Source organism: Emys orbicularis, chromosome 1, assembly GCF_028017835.1.
Source record: "Emys orbicularis isolate rEmyOrb1 chromosome 1, rEmyOrb1.hap1, whole genome shotgun sequence".
Lineage (NCBI taxonomy): Eukaryota > Metazoa > Chordata > Testudines > Emydidae > Emys > Emys orbicularis.
The window spans coordinates 110,297,344-110,313,954 of record NC_088683.1 but is presented as its reverse complement, the minus strand read 5'-3'; positions in this window follow the sequence as shown (position 1 = coordinate 110,313,954).

Here is a 16,611-nt window from a genome sequence, read left to right as displayed (position 1 = left end):
TGAAGGTACAGTTTTCATAGGAATATTGGCGCTTTGCCTGTCCATGCTCCTAGGCTTTGTTCCTTTCTCTTGAATATTGTCATGTGGCTCCTCTTATGAAAAGGGTGACAGGCTTCAAGTTTTTGATCCAAACATTTTTCAAGGTACCCTGAGTTTTATTTGCCTAATTAGAAAATCACACATAACATAGCGGGAAAACCACCTTCTCCCCCGTCCCTCAACTCCTGTGAGTGGTATGGGAAGAGGCGCTTAGGATTCTAAGTCCCCAGAATTTTCCGTGAGATGTCAGCTTCCAAGTGCCTAAGTCACTTTTGAAAATGAGCCTTAGGTGCTTTGAAAATTACTAAATTCAAGGCAGAAGAAAGCAATGCAGAGGGCACTGAGGTAGCTTTGGAATAGCTGTTGGTTCTCAGCTGGGCCAAGTTCTCTGCTGGTGTAACTCAGTGTAATTCTTTTGAGCTCAATGGAATCATGATGATTGATGCCAACTGAGAACCTGGCTGGCTGAATTTTCAGGTGGGGTGCATTTTCCTCACAACATGTCCTTTTAAACTTGGCTCTGAAATGACTTGCTTCTGAGGGGAGGGAGAAAGCGACAGCCAACTGGCTTTGTTGGTTTGTTATAGGTTAGGATTTAGTCTAAGGTTAGAATCTTAAATGTACAATAGCTGTAGCTTTGGAAGGAGTCAGTTTAATGGTTACCACAGTTATTCTGTTCCACTTCCAGAAAGTGTTTTCCCCATCAATATTTACCAAAATTCAAAGCAATGATTTTTTTTTAAATTATTATAAGTTAAAAATAAATCTCCATGGACTGTAATGTGTGTAAATAGGCCTTTGGGTAAGAGATGAGGTCCCAGCATGTGTATATAAACATGCTCTCTCCCATCAATGGCTGAGTCACTACACAGAAGCGGGATTCTCTGCCAGGTTGGTTGTTTCCAGCAGCACAGAAGCTGGAGCTTGCAATTTGCAGTTAATGTTGATATTAATAATTAATAGTAGTAAATAAAAATGTGTGGGCATAGGTTTAAAAATGACTGTTAGAGAAAGAGAGGATTTCAAACAAAAGTATTGTCATCCTCTTATTAATCCCTAGCTCTCCACCAGCTAATAAGCTCACAGTGTCATGACATTTTCCCAAGTGAGGCTACAGTTTGGGGTCGCTCTGGGCTTTGGGTGTGATGTTGGCTAAGAGGACTCTTTGTCATAGGAAGGGTGTATTAATCAAGAGGCAGTTGTGTAACAGTTGTGGAAATAGGTAGAGTTACAAAAAAAATAAATTAGGCTAGAAATAAATTTTAAAATAACGATCTTTCAAAAGTGAGAAGTAATTTTGGGTGCCCAAATTGAGTCACCCTAAATGGACCTGGGGTAAAATTCTCAAAAGCACCTACATCTAATTTTCAAAAGTAACTTAGGCACTTTGGGCTAGATTCACAAAGGAGTTTAGGTGTGGTGACACTGAGAGTGACAACAGCTAACTTTTAGGGACCAAGAAAAATCACTGGGATTCACAAAGCCTGGGTTTGGTGCCTAGACTCCCTATACAATGAGTTGGGGGAGATAGGTGCCTAAGAATGGGATTCACAAAAGCCAGCATGCTGCGTTGTCTAAGCTAGCCAATGAGGAGAGTGTGCGCTAAGTTCTACCCTTCTCACGGTTAGGTTCCTATCTTTGCTTGGGATTTGCAGTTGGAAACCCTCTCCTAAAGTCAGGCATCTAACTCTTTTTTGTGCCGCTGGAGGAGGATGAGGACCTCCCTCAAAACATTTAGCCCAGGTTACTCCCCTAGGATGGTGGAAAGCCTCACTCACATCCCCACTTTTCCTGATGAGGAGAGAGGATTTGAACAGGGATCTGCTACTTCTCAGATGAGTGCCCTAACTCTTGAGCTATAGGATATTCTAATGTGGTGTGGGGGTCCCTCAGTCTCTACTGTTGAAGCTGTGAATAAATAATTAAATAGTCATTTGAGCAGGAGAAGTAGATTCTGGGTCTCACATCCTGGGTGAGTGTTCTCACCACCAGGCTATAGAGTCATTCTCATGCTCTCCCTGGCCCAATGACCATTTAATGAGGGCAACACTGAACATTGTGGTTTCAATTCTACAAGGTTTTCAACACGCATAACTCCTTTTGAAAATCCCACCCATATAGTCCTTCCAGCCTTTGACAGGGCCCAGTCCTGCAAGGTGCTGAATACCCTCAACTCCTGTTGATTTTAGGAGGGTGTTAAAGACCTTGTAGAAATGAGACCTCAATGCAGCAAAATACTTAAGCGATTGAACTTCAATAGGACTCATGCATGTGCTTAAAGTGGAGCATGTGCTTGAGGTCTTTGCTGAATCGGTCTTTGCCTTTATCTCTAGTTCATGCTACAAGCTCAACTTTTAAAATAGTACAGATGGTTCAGATGTCTGAAGCTCCCTAGTGTTTTATATAGACATACTAATAGTTTCTAGATAAAAAATAGAATACAGATAAAATTGTAGTTCAGAATTAAATATTATAGAATAGACTATATTCCCAGATTTAAAAAAAACAATTTAGTTATTCTGTACCAACAATTTAAGGGGGGAAAACATTAACAGATATTTTTAGATTTTAAAAAAATTGAAAACTCATAAAATGCAAAGTTATAGATTCATAGATTCTAGGGCTGGAAGGGACCTCGAGAGGTCATTGAGTCCAGTCCCCTGCCCTCATGGCAGGACCAAATACTGTCTAGACCATCCCGGATAGACATTTATCTAACCTACTCTTAAATATCTCCAGAGAAGGAGATTCCACAACCTCCCTAGGCAATTTATTCCAGTGTTTAACCACCCTGACAGTTAGGAACTTTTTCCTAATGTCCAATCTAAACCTCCCTGCTGCAGTTTAAGCCCATTGCTTCTTGTTTTATCCGTAGAGGCTAAGATGAACAAGTTTTCTCCCTCCTCCTTAGGACACCCTTTTAGATACCTGAAAACTGCTATCGTGTCCCCTCTCAGTCTTCTCTTTTCCAAACTAAACAAACCCAATTCTTTCAGCCTTCCTTCATAGGTCATGTTCTCTAGACCTTTAATCATTCTTGTGTTCTTCTCTGGACCCTCTCCAATTTCTCCACATCTTTCTTGAAATGTAGTGCCCAGAACTGGACACAATACTCCAGTTGAGGCCTAACCAGCGCAGAGTAGAGCGGAAGAATGACTTCTCATGTCTTGCTCACAACACACCTGTTTATGCATCCCAGAATCATGTTTGCTTTTTTTGCAACAGCATCACACTGTTGACTCATATTTAGCTTGTGGTCCACTATAACCCCTAGATCCCTTTCTGCCATACTCCTTCCTAGACAGTCTCTTCCCATTCTGTATGTATGAAACTGATTGTTCCTTCCTAAGTGGAGCACTTTGCATTTGTCTTTATTAAACTTCATCCTGTTTACCTCAGACCATTTCTCCAATTTGTCCAGGTCATTTTGAATTATGACCCTATCCTCCAAAGCAGTTGCAATCCCTCCCAGTTTGTTATCATCTTTTTCTTTTTCTCAACTCTTAATTAATTTAAGTGTAAGGTGCTTCATATAACCTTAACTCTGCCCATGTACCCCTATCAGCTTGTGCAGCTTCTGTCTGTGGTGGAGACATGGCTGACAAATAGAGCAGCTACTGTACTTGGGATATTGAAGTCCAGATACCTTGGCAACTTATCGAAGAACCCTGGCAGATGGGCACATATTGATCCTCGCATAATTTGGCTTTGGAAGCAGTGGAGGTACTCAGTAATCCTGCAGTAAGAAATCTTCAAGTGCATGACAAGGAAGAAAATAAATTTAATTAATGAAACCAGCTTCCATTTCTAGCTTCTATAGTTCGTTATAAACAGTGAATAAAAAGTTGATTTGAAACATGTTGAAAAACATTTTGACAGTACTCATTGCTTAATAACTGCTATTTGTAAGGGCATCATTAAAACTGTTACTAAATATGATAAGCTGTTAAATAAGTCCACAGAAGTAATGTAATACTGTGAGAAAACTTACTATGATCTCACTACAAGATTACATTATACAAACCATTTAACTCTGAATAGTGACTGCAACAATTACAACTTCTTGATCAACAGATCTACTACCTGTGTGTATTTAGAGACAGCTCTGTTTGCTTTAGTGACAAAAGTTATTACTCCTGTTGGCACTGCAGACACAACCCAGCTCTGAGAGCAAGTGAGCTAGATTCTATCCCTGACTTGCACAGCATCAACAGAATTGTTAACTCATTTCCAGAAGTAAGGCCAAAGTCTGCCTTTACTTACACCTGGGCAATTTGAAGACAGTGGGGTTGCAGAAGTTCAACTACAAGCAACATTTGCTCTCAGAATATTTATTACTGATGATGATACATAAGCTAGTCAGAGCACAGCTGGATTTCACAACCTAGATTGAGTCTGCAGAGCCGGCAGTTAGATAAATCGCCTTTTTATGTGTCAACGGAACCAATCTGTTATGGAAGACACAGAGACAATAAACATGGAACCCATGCTACCACACATTAGAGTAAAACCATACTTTAAGTCCAAAGGAAATCAAATGCAACAATCAGACAGAACTGCCCCATCCTACATGCAGTCCTCTTCATTGTCATAACTACCCCCTGGGCTGCCATGAATTTCAACCACTGCATATTCAGTCCCAAAGGAAGAGATGCCTTTCTCTACTCAACAGCAATTAAATCTGGACAATTAAGAAATGTTGCTGGCATCTCAGGATGCACAGTCTTCTGAGACTGCAGTGTGAAGGCAGGTGGGAATAATCAGAATTGTTATTTGTATTACTGTAGTGTGTAGGAGCCCTAGTGCTAGGCTTGGTCCAGACACCGAACAAAAGATGTTTCCTGCCCCCAAGATCTTACAGTAAGAAGGATCTTCGGCTTTCCCATCGGAAATAATTGGAATGACAGGAAAATATTAGGGGTTGGTTTGTTTGTTTTTTTAATTTGAGGTGAGGCCAACAAAATATTCTGAATTCTATCCCACTTAGAGACGTCACATATACACAACTCCTTGTTCAAAGGGTCCTATGTCAGGCAATATGAAATGCTACATTGCTAGGAGAATATTCCCCCTCTTAACATATGCTAAATGTATGGCTTCAGTTACACTGTATCTTAATTTATTGAGAAACAGCTACTCAGGGGGCTTTAAAAGTTATTGTAATTACTCTTGAAAAAATCACATAAGGTTTATTTTTAAATTTATTAAATTAATACATTCATTTAATTTTTAATCTGTTTACTGAACACAGGTGGTCAGGGCCTTATTTTTATCTCACATCTGAAAGACAGCTCCCCCATGAGTACAATCCCTTTTAGCACTGTGCTGGATCTTTGGTTCAATATTTACACAGTGGGAAGAGCAACTCATAGTGAATGACTAGCATCACTTTCTATAGAACTCAAGGTCTTCCTCCAAGTTCTCCCATCCAAATATTGAATAGACCTTTACCTGCTTTGCTTGTGAGTGATGATGAATATGTAATCTGAGCTCCTGAGCCAACAAGGAATATAAGCATGTGATTAATTTTAAACATATGAGTGGTCCCTCTGGCACTCTGAAGTCAGTGGCACTGTTCAAGTACTTAAAGTGAAGCATGTTCTTACCACCCTGATTCAGGAAACCATTTAAACATACCCTTAAAGTTGAAGTTAAGCATGTGCTTAAGTGCTTTTCTGAATAGTAATGAACTTTAAGTACATTCTTAAGTGCCATCGATTTCAATGGGATTTAAGAGTATGCTTAGGTGCTTTTCTGAATAGGAATGGTTTCCTGAATCGGGGCCTTAGTGCCAGATATTTAAGAGTATTTAGGCACCTAAAGATACAGATAGGCACCTAGTGGGATTTTCAAAAGCATGTAGGCATCTAGCTCCCATTGAAATCAGGATGGCAGATTTCAACAGAGTTAGGCACTGATGCACATTTGTAAATCTCACTAGGTAACTATCTGCATCCTTAGGCACCTAAATATCTTTAAAAATCTAGCCCTTTTGGACTGCAGCTGTGCAATAGAGATGAACATTTGTTTCAAAGTTTAATGGAGAGGGTTTTCTCCAGTTCAGAATTGTTGCCTTTCACAAAACATGCATGAAAGGACTCTTTTCCCATCAAAACCTATGAGAAATGAGTTTTCAGTGCAAATTGTGTTTCACCTGAAAGGGGATTTGACATTTTGAATGTTGTGTTATGTGTGTGTGTGTATTGTTTGTTTAATTTCACTTAAAAATGGGGCTGTTGTCATGTGAGAAGTCCTGGCAGCTCCAGGGTTTTTGTCCAATAATTTAAAAATTTGAAACAAAATCAGAGAACCTCAGTGGAAAGTTTTCTTCAAGAATGTTTTGCACACTAGAGTGTAAAGCAAAATGGTAGTATTCCTTTAAATAGTTTGTATGTTCTCTGGTAGTGCTCATGACCTTCTCTGATTTGGAAATCAACCAGAGTAGCAGTGTACATATGTAAGTAGGCCTTGCAGGTGGTCTATAGTTAATAAACATTGTTATAACTTATGTGGATCCCACCATGTCCGTGTGGTTCCTCCATGCTATTGTTGTTGTATAAAGAGCAAAATACATGGCCCACACCTCTGCTGCAAGCAGTCTGAGCACATCTGAAGCATTTGCTGTGCTGAAACAGCTGTCTTTCTCACTTTTGTGCAGATGGCTTCATCTTTGATCTGTGGCAGAGCAGTGGTAACACAACATAAGGAACGGCACCGCTGTAACCAAACCTTTTCAATTAGACAAATCCACAAGAGTCCCCTGCCACTGAATTCAGAATAGAGCATTGTGAAGGATTTTACAGCCCTCCGCTAATCTCTTCCTGTTTCTAGGGCCAAGAGCTACAGAACACAGGCAAGAAAGAGGGGCTAGTGAAGTGGGGAGACACCATTTGCAGTCTGTACCATCTGCACAGCAATACTCTCTTCACATTAAACATTCAATAGGGAAAGTTGGAATGGAAACCCAGTTCTCTGGAACAAGATATTTCCAAATCTCAAAATTTGGCACTACAGCTTGTTGTTACTGTTATTAGTTATGTATTTGTTGAGTGCCAACAATGTGCTCTCCATGCACCACATGCATTATGGAGTCACTCCCTAGTTAAGGTTGCAACTGAGTTTCCACTTCAAGCCTGATTTTTGTCCCTTGGAATTCCACATACACAGAAAGTCACATCAACCAGAAAATTGGTAGGTTTTATCTGGGGCCAAGGTACTATTATTTTGCTACACATTTTGAAGTGAGTTCAGCTAGGGGCTTCTGAATTATTGTAACACTTTAAAAACAGAGGTGCTGAATACAGTTGCACAGTTCTTTTTGTGTGTGTGTGCAACATTTTCTAGCCATCCCTTGCCCCTCAAAAAAAAAAAAAAAAAAGCAAATGAAAACCAAAACCAACCTATCCTCTACCTCCTACCCCGACCCCTGGAAACAAGGAAAAAGGAGAGAGAGAGAGAAAAACAACAACTTCACATGGCTCCCCTAGCTCAGATCTGGTGGTCAGGACCAAAATTTAATTGCTGAATGTGAGATTATAAATGTTATTAACATTCGCTTCAGGAATGTCATTAATACAAGTCTACTGAGACAAGCTCAGTACAGCCTCTCCAGTGGTTGCAGAAGACCTAAGGCTTGCCGGGGTTTCTCTCCTCTTGCTTGCCTGAGGAGGGTCAAAGAAAGGTGGGAAGAGCACTCTTGCGCTCTTTTCCCCAGTTCTTAGCCACTCCCCACTGCGCCTAGACCTCCTGAGATTCTTCAGCGGTGCTTGGTAGTTCCTAGCTTTCTGACACCTTTTTGACAAACCATGGATGGAGAAGGCAGGGAAGAGCCAGTGCTTCCCCCTGCCTTCTTCTCCTGCACCACTAAAATGCTCCTGAGTTTCCATTTTCCCACTTGCTCCACTGTGTTCCTGCCATCCCTGCTACTCCCAGCAAAATATCCATTCCCCTATGTCATCGTGCCTTCTTGGGGCCCCTCTCCCCAGTTCTTTTTCATGACCTCCCTAATAGAGGCCAGATATTTGTATGTGAGGGGAGAGCCTCAGGAGTGCAAGAGGAGAAGGCAGGATTTGCATAACAACCGGACTGTTGTTCATCAAGGGGGAGCTCAGCTGCTGTGAACCACAGAAGGTTCATCTGCTGCAGAAGCCAGGGGCACAACTCATGCTTCCTCTCCCTGCCTTCCCCTGCAGTGCTGAGCTGCTCCTCAGCTCCCTCCCTAGCCCACTGTGCTTCTTGCAGTTCTCCCATGTCCACCCACTAAAAGCCCACTCTCCCCTCATTCCTCCCACAGCCATGCTCCCCCACATAACTAACCTTTTCAAGGGCCTAGGGCTTGTGGGGCTCCACAATCATAAACTCACACAGTGATGGGGGGTACACAAGTCTCCTAAAACTCATAGGGATTGTGGGATCACTGACAAAGACTGTAACACTTATCGGGAGGTTGATGAATTTATCCTGATGGAGCCCTACTTCTGTGCACCTCCTAAGGTTCATATTAGAAAATCTCCTCTCCCAAGAATCTTAGGAGTGAGTCCCCTGGTGTAGAACTCAGAAAATGAGGAATAAAGGAGATAATCCCTTCCACCTAGGCTTTCTTCATTCTCTAGAACAGGGGTCGGCAACGTTCGGCACGCGGCTTGCCAGGGTAAGCACCCTGGCGGGCCGGGCCAGTTTTATTTACCTGCTGACGCGGCAGGTTCGGCCGATCGCGGCCCCCACTGGCCGCGGTTCGCCGTCCCGGGCCAATGGGGGCGGCGAGAAGCGGCGCGGGCGAGTGATGTGCTGGCCGCGGCTTCTCGCCGCCCCCATTGGCCCGGGACGGCGAACCGCGGCCAGTGGGGGCCGCGATCGGCCGAACCTGCTGCGTCAGCAGGTAAATAAAACTGGCCCGGCCCACCAGGGTGCTTACCCTGGCGAGCCGCGTGCCGAACATTGCCGACCCCTGCTCTAGAACATGCTCTGACTATATATATATATATATATATAAACTAGGAAACTCCAACACAATACAAAAACTTTGTTAAATAGAATATAAAGTTGCAGGGACATATGAACTGTCTGGGGGCATATTATTTTACAAGAATATTAAAGTAAATAAAGAAAAACAAATAATCAACTAGTAGGAATCTAGGAAATAGAAAGTAAGCATTGCAAAGCTATTATTTAACCTAGAAAGAAGACCTGGAAGAGATTTTCTTGGGCCCTATGATTACAGAGGACACAGTGAAAACTAATCACTCTCTCCTTTATATGCTGTTTGACAATAAGAGGAAAAGGGTGATTTGATGGAATTAATTGGTGTCTATAGAAGAAATAAAAAGAAATACGCTATCATGCTACGTGGTCAACCTGTGGAATTCACCACCACAGGAGGTTATAGAAGTAAATGCTGCTGCTGCTAGGTTTAAATAAGGACTAGATTATTTTGACCACTAATATTAATAGTTATGCAAGCTAAGATAAGCATGCTCAAAGCTCATGCTTCATGCTGATCACTACAGGAATCAAGAAGGATTTTTTACTTCCCATGAACAGAATTGCACAATTTAGTAGGCACATAATGTTGTTTGTTTTGTCTTGTATTGTTTCTTTTACCTTCTCTCAAGCAGCAAGTATTGAGCACTGCTGGAGACAGGACACAAAGTTGATGGCCAAAGGTCAGATTCCATATGGCAAAACATAAAACATAAAAAATGCAGGGGGAAAACTTCTTTTAAATATATCTGCAGTAGAAAAGATATGCATGGAAATGAATAAAAAGTTGTTCAAATAAAAATTGAAAATCCCTTAAGCAAGGTTCACAACTAATTTTTCATAAGCATTTGTGAAAATTATTTGCTTTGTTTTTTCATTTCACTGATATTCCCAGAAATTCTCACACATATTTTTGCAAATATGTGTTTGGACAAAGGTTCATGCCAGACATGTTCAGGCAGCTATCCTGAGTACTTTTTGATTTCTCTTCACCTCTTGTACAAAAGTTGTGATCACTGGGAGCAGAAACAGTACTATGTGACTCTGGTGACCAGTCACAAAGTCATAGCCAAACAAACAGTTTGCAATCAACCCACATGCTAACCCTGATCCTCCAAGCTGTGGTATGTGTGCAGATCCCTGGGCCTACATGGAGCCCCCAACATCATAATCAATGGATGGGCTGTAGAGGTCTGCTTGCATGGAACAACTTGCATGTTTAAGGCCAAAATATTCATTAAGGGCCTGATCCTACATCACCCTAAGTACTTAGCCAAAATTATGTTAACTGTCCCTAAAATGATGGCTGTGATCACAATAAGTGAAAAATATTGTTATAAGGAGCAGGTCACCGATTTTTGGCAACAAAAGAATACTAGAGGAAGAAAAGGCTAAAACCACAGAGAAAGAGGTTTGGAGCTTTCATAAAGTATTTTACTTTTGATCATAGATATCAGAGTGTTCTACTTAATATCTGGGAAGAGTTTGAAATATTTATTTTAAATTTAATAGCTGTGGGTATTTAATCTGTTGTAACTTGTATTTGCAAGATTATTTTTGGGGGAAAACATAGTAAATACTAGTTGCTTATATCCCCTTTAATTAAACATGTTATATCTGCTTAGGTACACAGTGGAAGAAAATTAGATCAATTTTAAATATTTAAGAGGGTGGAATATAAATCAGAGAGATTATTATTATGAGCCCAGAAGGGATGCAGAGAGAATAGTTAAACAGAGATTAGCCACACAATATATATATATAGACCCAACATGAGTCAGATGGCAAAGATCTGATACATTTCATAAACTGTATACAGTGCTTTTGGGGACAGATTCTTTGCTAGCTTCTTGGCATAGTAAATAGGCGGGTCTGCCAAGGAGCTAGTTATGTGTCTCTGATGCTGAGGCCAGGTTTGTGCTGACTCCATTCCTACCCTGGATATGAAGCCATCAGCCCTCAGGAAAATCCAACTAACACAGATCTCTGCAACACGTGTCCTCAGCAACATGGGTTATCAGAGCACATCAAACCTGTCCTCTGCATTCCACACTGTCTTTCCATAGAATGTTGAGTCAAGTTCAAGGGCTTGGTTCTATCATCAAGATGCTCAATGGCATGGACTCAGGTTATGTAAAAGGCCACCTAAAGCAGTAGGATGAGGACCATGGGGAATCACTTTGCTCCTGTGGTACAATGGAACACTCTACAACAACGGTAAAGCTTGCTGGTGCAGGAAACAGAGTTCTCAGGGGCCAGTCTCAGACTATGGAATGAACTGCTACAAGAAGGAAGGCCCATCACGAACCTCACTACCTTCCACTCCAAGTACAAAGTGCAATTTTCCAACCTGTCTTCTCCAGGAGCGGAGCCAGCGTTTTTGGTGCCCTAGGCAGGGGTCCTTCCTCGCTCCCGGTCGTCATCAGCAATTCTGTGGTGGGGGGGGTCCTTCCGCGCTCCCGGTCTTCGGGGCATTTCGGCGGCGGGTCCCGTACCGAGTGAAGGACCCGCCGCAGAATTGCTGCCGAAGACCCAGAGCGTGGAAGGACCCACCGCCGCCGAATTGCTGCCGAGGGTGGCAAAATGCCGCCCCCCCAAATCCTGGTGCCCCATGCGACCGCCTACGTCGCCTAAATGGAAGCGCCGGCCCTGGTCTTCTCTAACACATAGCCACATACACATAAAAACCAAAACATGATGTTGAACATTCTTCTCCTATTGGGGAGAGGATGAAAGAAAAAAAACCTACTCATGGCAGATATTAGTCACTCAAATTACTTAAAACACTATTGGAAGGTGCTCTGATACTATGGTGATAAGGGCAATACAAGGATCTTGCATAGAATAGAAAAGAAGTTGATGTAAATTCTGCCAATTAGTAATGGACTCCAAATGACCATCTACCTGCTGGGAATAACAGGAGCACAGCACACACTTGCTATGCTCTGTCCCTGGCCTTCCTATCCTGGATACACCAATTGCACAGAAGGCTGCAGGGGACATGGCATAGTAGCAACTACACTCTTAACACTTGCTGGGAACTCCCATGCACATGGTGGAGTCACCAGCAAGGGAGATGAGGCCTGTCTTCATTCTTGTTGTGCTGCAGGATCAGGGCAAAAGGAGCAGAGTGGGTGGTGGGTCACACCTCCTCTGGCACAGTGAAACTCTCAACAGTAAGAATAAAGCTCATCTGTGCAGAGAGAGAACTTTCTCTGGGGGCAGTTCAGGATTGTGGAATGAACTCCCCCAACAACTAAGGACCATGGCAAAGCTCACTACTTTCTGCTCCAAGCGCAAGGCACATTTCTTTGACCTTTGACCGCCTCTAATATAATCACATAGCCACAGTTATATTTAAAAAAAGACACACCCTACCAAAATAAGACACTCTACTGCACACACTTCTCCCTCTGGAGAGAGGATGTGAGAAGAAATAACATGTGACAGATGTGTAGTTACATTGCGTAATGCATTACTGGAAGGTGCTCTGATATAGAAAACCTGAATAGAATAGAACAGAATAGATTAGAACGAGGAAGAGGTTGTGATGGTGGCAGGTAGGGGATGAGGATGAAAACTCTGGAAAGATTATAGTGCTTTCTCTAAATACAGGATGGTTATGATTTAGTGGGTAGATAATATACTACCCCTCTACTGTTCAGAGCACCCTAGTCACCGGAGCTATTCAGAAGAAATATTTAAATACTAGCCGTAACCTTGTTAGCCAAATGCTTTTATCTTTCCATTTTTATTTAGGGCTACATTGTGCCCTTAGACACAGCTTTGAGTGAGCGTTGATATGCTGGTGCACCAACCCTGGGGAAGCATTGTGCCCCTGAACGGTGTCTGTGAAGCACAAATCCTCCCTGAGGATAAGGATATGCACAGGTCACACATGACCACACAAGATGTGAGGAAACCTCATTCCTCCTTACTCCCCTGGTGCAATTGTGTTGGAGCACAGTCTGGCCATGAGGTAGGCAAAGTAAGGCTGTTGCAGCAGAGCTGCTTTCTTTTTGTTTGTTACTGAGTACTGCCGCAGCTAATATGGCAAACAAATGATGCTGTGTGTCTTGAAGGACTTACAGTCTAAACTGAGAAAGACTGCCTTGGAATATGTGTGTACGGGGCTCAGCACAATACAGCTTTGATCCTGATTGTGGCCCGTGGGTGCTACTGTAATGCAAATAATCAATAATAATAATGCAGGCAGGAAAGAGCAGTGGACAGACAAGTGACCCCAGAACCAACCTAACAGTGACTCTACACGGGCTATAGTCATTATTCATTCCTACACAGTGCTCCTTGCTCCATGAGACAGCAAAGGAATCCAGACTCTGTTGGAATATTTTCCTTCTTCCCTGGGACAAAGACTAATGAGAGTGCAGGATCTTATCTCTTGAAGCATGAAGTTAAAGTGACTCTGTCAAGAAGAGACCAGTGGTTGCATAGGCACAACCCAAGAGAAGTGCAGGTCTAGCCTACCCTGTCTGGAATGAAGTGATGGGGCAATGGAATATACAAGGGGAGGTAAGGAATGATACTACTTTTCCACTCCGTGAGGCTCTGAGGATTTATTTAATACATGTAAATATCCTTATCTGAAAGGCCTATAGAAATTCAGGTACGGGAAGGGGTTGTCTAAGATCCTCCCTCATTTCTCCTCACTTAGACCCTGTCTAGATTGAGGACTTGTCCTGATTACAGCCTTCAGTGTAGCAGCATCAGTGCAATCGCTAGTACAAACAGGCCAAGCTCCTATTTGCACTGGTTACATTGTCACTTGTTTCAAACAGGTGTAAGTTCAACTAGTGCAAATAGCAGCTTTGCCTCATCTGGAAAGGGAAAGAGTCTGGAAAAGAGAAGACGGAGAGGCAGGGCTGGCTCTAGCGTTTTTGCTGCCCCAAGCACAAAATAAATAAATAAATAAATAAATCAATCCGCCATCGCGATCGGCAGCCGGTCCTTCGCTCCCAGAGGGAGTGATGGCCCCGCCGCCGAATTGCCGCCGAACAGCCGGACATGCCGCCCTCCTCTTCATTGGCCGCCCCATGCACCTGCTTGCTACGCTGGTGCCTGGAGGCGGCCCTGCTGAGAGGGGACAGGATAACAGTTTTCAAGTACATAAAAGGTTGTTACAAGGAGGAGGGAGAAAAATTGTTCTTCTTAACCTCTGAGGATAGGACAAGAAGCAATGGGCTTAAATTGCAGCAAGGGAGGTTTAGGTTGGACATTAGGAAAAACTTCCTAACTGTCAGAGAGCTTAAGCACTGGAATAAATTGCCTATGAAGGTTGTAGAATCTCCATCATTGGAGACTTTTAAGAGCAGCTTAGAGAGACACCTGTCAGGGATGGTCTAGATAATACTTAGTCCTGCCATGAGTGTAGGGGACTGGACTGGACAACCTCTCGAGGTCCCTTCCAGTCCTATGATTCTGTGATTCTATGCTAGGAGATTAAACTGGTGTAGCTCCACTGGTATAATCAGGGTACTAGTATACATATGGTCTTTTACCACCTTTAAAAGTCCCACATCAGGCTATTGTATCCTTTCTGGCCAAGGAGGACTGAATACTATTCCTTCCCTAAATTGGCCAGAAGTAGAGCATCCCGTGAGAAACTACCATTTTGATTTGGGACTTCATGCAGATGGTCTTTTGCCTCTGCCACATCCCTTGGGCCTGATTCTCCACTGCTTTGCCTCTTGGGTTGCCATTTACACCTGTGCAAAGTGGATCCATGAGTTGACAATTCTGATTTGGGCACCCAATCTGCCCATGTGTAAATGATGGCACAAAAGCTCAGGCCTCATGTGTATAGGGTTCAAATCCCTGGCCTCTTCTGAACAGCAGAAAGCTCCCCACTGCACCCCAGTAGAAGGATATGAAGGAAACAGAGTTGAAACCCACAGTTTCCACTCCACACCATGGGGATAATTTGTGCAGGGGAGAACGTGGCACATAGATTTCACCATATACGGTTAATTGCTCTGATTGTTTGAAAGGAGAACCATACATACTTTAGATGTGGTCAAACTCTGCTGCTTCTTGCTCATTGCTTTCAATGAGCTACTCATCCCTTGCTTTTGACAGGCACAGGCCTCTTTAAAACTGGTGGGCATCTCTGGTTGTCAGAAGGTCGTTAATGTTTCTGCTAAGCAGCTAAGAAGCATCCAGCTGTTAGAAACCTTTAACAGGTGAGTTTGCACTTTTGCAGCCACTGGGGGTAGAAAAAATAAATAATCTCAACTTTCAGAAGTACCAAAAGTGAGACGCTGTAGATCTCATTGAAGTCGAGGGGGAAAATAAATAATGGTGGTGGAATAGTTCTCCCAATTCAAGGCTGTTCAGACCTTGAGCTTTGCAAAGCTACATTGGAACACATGAGATCTTCCATAATGCAGCCAACAATCAGGCCTATCAATCACTACTTGGGATTCAGCCATCCATGGCTAGTAACTGCTGTCACTGCACCAATGCATAGACAAGGAAACCTGTGATTTGTACCCATTGACACCAGTGTAACCTCCTCCAGTACATGTCATGACTTTCCTTGTCTACAGTTGAGGAGTGCACCTATGCAGCTAAACTAGTTGCTGGCCACCAGTTGCTTAATCTGAGTTAATCCCAAATTTAAACAAGGCTTTAGTCCCTCAAATCATTCTCCAGCAGTAGCTAATACCTAAAGCCCTATGTACTCTGTAGCAAGATGGATCTAAATTCTGTCCTATGGTACCTGGATTTCACAGCACACTGGGGCAGCAAACTGGAAATTCCGTGGAAGCTTCATCTTGAATAGACAATGGAGGGTTTTATTGGCTTAAATTTGAAAAATAATAATGCAATCAGCCCAATAGCTCCTGTATTATTTAGTTTGAATTTAAATTTCCATTATCTAACATTTTTACTCTGCTGCAAATATTTTGATTGAAAATACTTAACTGCATTGCAGAAGTTGTCTGGGAAAGCCAAATGCTTGGCAGGGAGAAATCAGGGTTTTGGCCTGGGAGAAGATGTGGGAAGCAGTCTGGGATTATGGGATAAGCATGTTAGTTGGATGTTTCTGGAAGACATGTGACTAAATCCCTTGCATTCCTTTGAAAATTTCAGCCTTAACCTCTGTGCCACATGTTCTCTACCTGTCAAATGGAGACACAACCTAACCCAAGGGGTTATTAGAAGGCTTAAATGATTCATGTGTGTCAAAGTGCTTTGAGATCCTTGACTGAAAGGTGATGTATAAGTGTAAAGTATTGTTGTGTTGTTTTTTCTCAATGGCTTTCATATCAAAATTGTTCAGTTTACAAATCAAAACATAGTTCTATTAACTCCCACTCTGCAAACTGAACTTGGACTTGGAAAATGAAATGTATTTCTTCTGCATCACCAGTAACAAAAGTTCAGCATTCAGAACTGCGCTGGCACATTTATTAATGATATGTTAAGCAAAATAGCATCCAACTCAGTCTTCCATAGCAGTGTTGGCTCTGCAGTGCTAACAGTAATAAAAACAGCATTTCATTTTGTCACTAAAGGAAACAGATGTGATTCAAAGATACATAGAGGGAGCCAATATGTTGGCAATGGCAC